This window comes from Erigeron canadensis, chromosome 4 (genome assembly GCF_010389155.1).
Source record: "Erigeron canadensis isolate Cc75 chromosome 4, C_canadensis_v1, whole genome shotgun sequence".
Classification (NCBI taxonomy): Eukaryota; Viridiplantae; Streptophyta; class Magnoliopsida; order Asterales; family Asteraceae; genus Erigeron; species Erigeron canadensis.
Genome location: NC_057764.1, coordinates 1008473 through 1015155, shown reverse-complemented (window position 1 = coordinate 1015155; position 6683 = coordinate 1008473).

Here is a 6683-nt window from a genome sequence, read left to right as displayed (position 1 = left end):
GGAATATTAAAGTGAATGATAATCAGAATTCCAACCATACCCCTTTCATGCTTGCATGCAGGTTTTGGACCTTAAAACAAATTGTTGGTAAATTTAAAACAGGAGATCATCAAAGGGGAGTAACACAACACATAATATCCCTCAGACCATCATCGTAATTTATTTATTTTTTTAAATCGATTTTCAATAGAAATAAGTTTGATAAAATTTAAACTTAACCTACGAATAATAAACACAATGATTTTTGAAACACGATGGGTACAACATAGTCAGTGTCTTGTTGCGTGTATTACATCGTATGGATGAAGAAATAATTCCTTTTATTTGTTACCGATCTTAACCACCAATCACAACTCTTAATTTCTTAAATTTAATTAAATCAACACATGTCTAAATTAATTTATACTTTTTGATTTTTCATTATCAATTTACAGTTTAAACCCAATTTAAAATTAAATAATACTTTATTTCATAATGTCTATTTCATAATACTTTATTTTTGTTTCTATTGTTGTTATAAGCAATTGTAATCAGACTATAATTAGGATTATTATTGTTGTTATTAATAATTGAAATCAAATTATATTTAAGATACAGATTCTTTAATCCTCATATAAACTAAAACCTAAAAATATAATCACAACACACAAAATTATTGAAAACCCCACAAACTAGCTGTTACTTTTATTGTTAACAATCATGGTTAACGAAAATAAAATTACTCTTTTGCAAGACATTAATGAGAACTCGATCAGTTATGTAATCAAAGTTAAAATATTGTTTCTCTGAAAGAGTTTGTATAAAAGAAACTCTGTTATATCCAACCTTGATATGATTTATCATTCAACATTTATATTTAAATATCTCAAGTTCCTTTTAGGTATATTTTTTACATTTAACGTATAGTTATTTTTTTATTTCATATAATAATTCTTATATTAATAATTGTTGTAAAACTCGTGTATATAACACGGGTAGTACTTGTTTAAAACATATTCACCTTCACTAATAAGAATTATGTAAATATGTTAAACCTTTATAAAATTTTACCTTTTAATCAATTACCCCTGTATAATAAAGCAGTATTATATAAAGAAATTAGTTACCATTTCTTAACAATTAGCTAGAGATTTTACAAAGTTGCTTTAATGCAACTTTCATATTATACATGGAGCCTTTATATTAGCCTTTGTTTACAATATACTTAAGTATAATAATTTCTATAAGACTTGAGACTTATTGTTTAAAAATTAAAGATAAAGAAATAAGTTGAAGGTGTCAATGGCCATTAGGCTTAGTGAGGGATAACATGACTCAACATTCACTTTATATAAGCATTAGAAACCTAGTCTACTCACCTTTAAACCAACTTTAACCATGATTGGCACTCGCCTCATTAGTTTACTCATTTTTTAGAATTTCGAATTATTTGTAATTTTACGTAATATATTGTTCCAAAACAGTTTAAGGTATTTTGTGGTTGTGACTCGTGACCTCAATCAAAACAACGTTGTGATTATGTTTGGCGAACTCGGCGCCAGACACTATCTTGGGCATGGTGTATTTTTATTTAGAGAAAATTACATTTTTGGTAACTTAACTTGGCAACTTTTTCACTTTTAGTCTCCAACTCAAAAAATTGCAGCTTTCATACCTAAAGTTTTCTATTTTTTTCACTTTTGGTACCAAGCTCATACGGCGTCAAGTTTTCCCATTAAATGGCTCACGTGACAAACACGTGAGGGTAAAACAGTAATTTGGCCACCCTGTCGATTATATACATATATCCACACTTTTATTCCCTCCCAAAATCATTTCCCCTCTTTCTTCTCCCGCCCTCTTCTCCCCTAAATTAAAAACCCTAATTTCTATTTCCCCCAAATTAAATTGTAATTGACGAGCACCATGGCTAAAAACTTGATGCCGTATGAGCTTGGTATCAAAAGTGAAAAAAATAGAAGACTTTAGGTATGCAAGCTGTAATTTTTTGAGTTGGAGACTAAAAGTGAAAAAGCTGCCAAGTTGAGGTACTAAAAATGTAATTTTCTCTTTTATTTATTGAACAAATTAAATTTTAGAAGAATTGAAACTTTCATGGAACTTTACGTTATAGAACAAACAATGTGGTTTACGGACAACCTTGCGTTGAATATAATAAAACTCGATATATGAGTATTACCTTTGGAATGGTCTGGAGGAATAGGACTATAGGAGATGATATAACGGGAAGGGATTCCATAAAGTTGGAAACATCTTGATCCTTGGATGATAATCAAGGTCAAGATTTAAAGATGAACTTTGAATCTCAACCTTTAATTTTAATCTAAGAGTCAAAAATTACCTACTAGTCATATTAGACAAGTTTAAGAAATCTTCTCCCTGATATAACACATAGATACGTCATTTACATAAATGATAGTATAAATTATAAAAGGGCCACACCTCAAAGACACCCCTGTCAGTGAGGTTTCTTTTGCATACGTTGTGTGTGAAAAAAGATTTTGAGGTGCATTACAAAAACCTTACGTAAAATATAGACGAAATACCTTTTCAATGCATATTAATGATAACCTTATGTCTCAAGTTGTTGTTGTTTTTTTTTTTGAAAAGCAATGTAATTAGTTATTAAATTTTTTGCATAACCTTTCTAAATGGGCTTTGATTGGAGACAACTCATATTATTATATTTGTGAATTTTATACAACTTTTTAACTTTCTCCGTAGTCATCTAAATTATTATTATTATTTTTTTTCTACTAGGGAGTAGTTTTATTTTAGTTAGCCATCTGTTTCAAACCCATTAGTTGTAATAAAGCAAAGTTTTGTTTTTGTTTATACTATTTTTCATGACCAAACAAAGTGGAGTTTTTTATTTTTTTAAAGTCAATCAAAATCATACTAACTGTATGTGGCGTCTAAATAGTTAAAGTATGTACTGACTAATCCAATATACATAGACGGAGCCTCTGGCCCACTTAACTTCATGTTCTAGGGAAAACCCACCCGTTAAAAGGCCAACTGGTGGTAAAACCCAGTCGCCTTTAGCATTGAACTGGTGGGAAAAGCCTTACCGATCTTCTTCCATCGAGCACGGTGTCACAAAAGAAATAGCCTAGACAACAGGATTGAACTTGTGTTACTTGTACCACTGGCCAATTCGTTAACCACTACAACTAAATATAGAAAGCAAAGTTTTGTTTCTGTTTTAAATTTTATTTTTATTTTTTTATTTTTTATTTTTGGAATAAATCAAGCAAAATGGAGTTATTACTCTACGGTGTTTTTTTTTTATTACAGCCAATCAAGATAATTCCGGCTATATGTGGCATGCAAATAGCTAAAAGTATGTGATTGACGTCGAAGTATTGATATAAATTAAACCAAAAATACCTTATACTAGATGGGGTAAATGGATATCGTTTCCACGATGAACGTCTGTGGTTATAGCTAAGTTATAACGAATTTGATTGGTTTTGAAAATTATATTAAATCTAATTATAAATAACTAAGGCAAAGTTAAACTAAGATGCAAATTAAACTAAGCAAGAAATAGACTATAGGTAAAACAATAACGAAAAGTATATCCCTCAGGAATCCTAAAAGTCGCGTTAATCCACCTAATAAACTTTACCGAGTATTTACTTTAAATTACATATATATAATTTTATTACTTGGCATGAAAGTTATTTGACACAATCCATGTTAATTATATGATCTTTCTTAATCACCAATGCTAATTGGACTCAACACAAACAGTTACCTAGCAATAGATTGTCGTACCAAAATCTAAATAAAATAGGTGTCCAGTAAGTACCAAATCGGTCATAATGATCGCAATACAAAAAGATCAATGTCTACATAAGTGAAAATAAAGTTCATCAAATAATATTAACCAACAAATGTTCATCAAAAAAGATAACGAATGACTAGACGAACATTTTCCTCTTTAGTCAATATTTGATGAAGAAAATCTTTGTTACATAGCCCAGGGTGGAAGATCTAGGGGCCCAAAATCCCCTTTAAAGCTACTGAAATTCGTGCCTAGAGGTTGGGTATACGACTCGGTAGGTGTTAAAATTGTGTGAACTTTCATAAACCCGATTAATTATATGTCTTCAAATCTTTGAGCCCGTAGGGTCATACACATTAAAACATATATAATGTTTAACCATAAAGTTACAGAATAATATTTGATTATTTACGCATTTAATAAAGATAGTTTATTGAATTATTTGTTTATAATTTAAAGCGAGATTAATTAAGATAAATGAATAAACCGACAAACCGTTATTTGTAATATCAATTAAAGTTAGCTTAATTGACAAATGACTTTTTATTTATTAAAGTTAGTTTAATTAATCAAATGGATTAAAAGGGTTGGACTTTCGATTAGATAAAAGTTCATAATTAATTAAATGTTAATTTAATAAGGAAAGCCCGGTCCGACTCACCCTAAGTCCCTAGGGCGGTTATAGATTGATCCAAGGGAGGGGGAACGAGATTCCTAAGGGTTATTAGGGTTTTAGGCTTCCTAATTTGATTAGAAGACTTAGCTTATAAATACACCAAGATATCCCTAGTTAATTCATTCACGAGAAAACCCTAAAAACCCACATAAAGGTTCCTCCTTTGCGTGGGTCAAAATTCACAAAACAAAGAAACCAAAACATCAAATTGTTTTAGCTTTAACTATTTAGGGTTTTAGTTAAACCCTAAATTGGTTTCAACAAAAAGATTTCTTGCCTTTTGTGTTTGGTTGGTGTCGAACTCAAGAAACCCTAAAAAGGATCTTCGAATCGATTTTCTTCTTTGAAGAGAAGTCGAATTCGACTTTAGGGCAATTGTAAGGGTTTTGGTTGTTCGTGGTCGTAAGCTTAAAGGTGTCTAACATATCCTTGGTTGAGGCATTGTTCGAGTACATACTCTTGGAGGATTTTTACACTTGGAATGAGGAATCTTCACTATCGCAACGAGGTTAGTTTGTATTTATTTAAGTTACTTATATTGCATGCATGTGTATCTTGGGCATGGGATGTTAAATTAGATTTAATAGTTTATTAACACGCTTCCGCTACGCACTCTGTTTAAATGGTTATTTATTAAATATAAATTTAATTTTGTCACTCAAATCGGGTTATCCAATGACCCATTTATGTTATTCAGTTAATAAAATCCCAAGAGTAGGTTATTCACTGTATTTTTTAGTTATGAGGGATTTAAAGTGTATTTATAGTGAAAACTTTGGATTGTTGAACCGACATAAGGAGAGGCACTCTTGGCCAAGGAGGAACGGCGTTCGTGGGTCCTTGTAAGCGCCGCTCACAGGCCTGAAGCTTAGTTCTTCGCGTTTTGCATCCAAGTCTTCGTCTTGTGTCTTGTTTGGTCAGGTTAGCTTCATATTGAGGTTAGCTTCATATTTTAAGGCGTTTACCTTGCTTCCACGCACTTTGAACCTTTAACATCAATTTATATCATTAAGTATCGAAACTTCACTAAATCAACTCGTATTTCTGTTCAAAACGGTAGAAAGACATGTGGGAAAAACATAAATAAACCACTGATCAGTATATACCGACCAACCCAATCCAAATGTTTTATCTCACAAGTCGTCAAAAGTATATCGAGTTGCATTTCTAATGAAGGAGGATGAAATTTTAAGACTACCCATACTTTTTTTTTCATCAAACGATTTACGGTTTGTGAGATAAAATACTTTGAATGATATGGATGAATTTTCATTTTTTATTGAAGAGAGAAAAAAAAAAAAATGTATGGATCAGAATAGTTCTCGCATTCTTTTTTTATTTAAGGGTTCTTAAATATCTCTCCTTTATATTGATATCCATAATATGTGGCAATCTACAACTAGGTACACATATATACATATTTTCTTGATGAAAAAAGGTCAAACATAATGCATACTTACTACATGTACGTATGTGTAGACTATAATGTTAGAAATAAATGTGAAACTATAATAATCTTAAGGAGAGTAACAAACAAAAAATATTCTGTGTTAGTTACTACTAGCTAGCTAGCTTACTACTGCCGATTCCAAATATTCTTCAATCTCTTTCCCTCCTTCCATCTTTTCTCTTATAACAACATTCCACACTTCACTCCATTTCTGAACTCTCAGACTCTTTCATCCTTTAGACCCGAGCCCCGGGTAGTTCGTGCTAATGACGGATGGAATAAACGGATTTTCATCGCCAAGAGCCGATGTTTTTCCAGCTGGTTTACGTGTTCTTGTCGTCGATGATGATCCTACTTGGTTGAAAATACTTGAAAAGATGCTCAAAAAGTGCTCTTATGAAGGTTCTTCTTCTTATTATTATTATTATTGTTTTTGTTCATTAGTTGTTTTCTTCTTCTTTCATTTATTTATATAAACTGTCACTTTAGTTCATGACATCATGTAGGCAATAAATACAAGTGTAGTTGGGTGAATTTGATTGAAACTTTAGCTTGTTTTTGTATGTGTAGTACATAGAATATTACCAATATTGCTAAAACAGAATTGAAAGGTTCTTGAAACGGCTCATGTACAACCTTTGATCGATACATGTCTTTTGTCTTAATTAGAGTTGGTCATGTTCTCATGTATATTAAGCATAAATACAGGTTTAGTATATTATAAAATTGGATTATAGTACTTTCGTCCAAGTTAAGTTATATATATA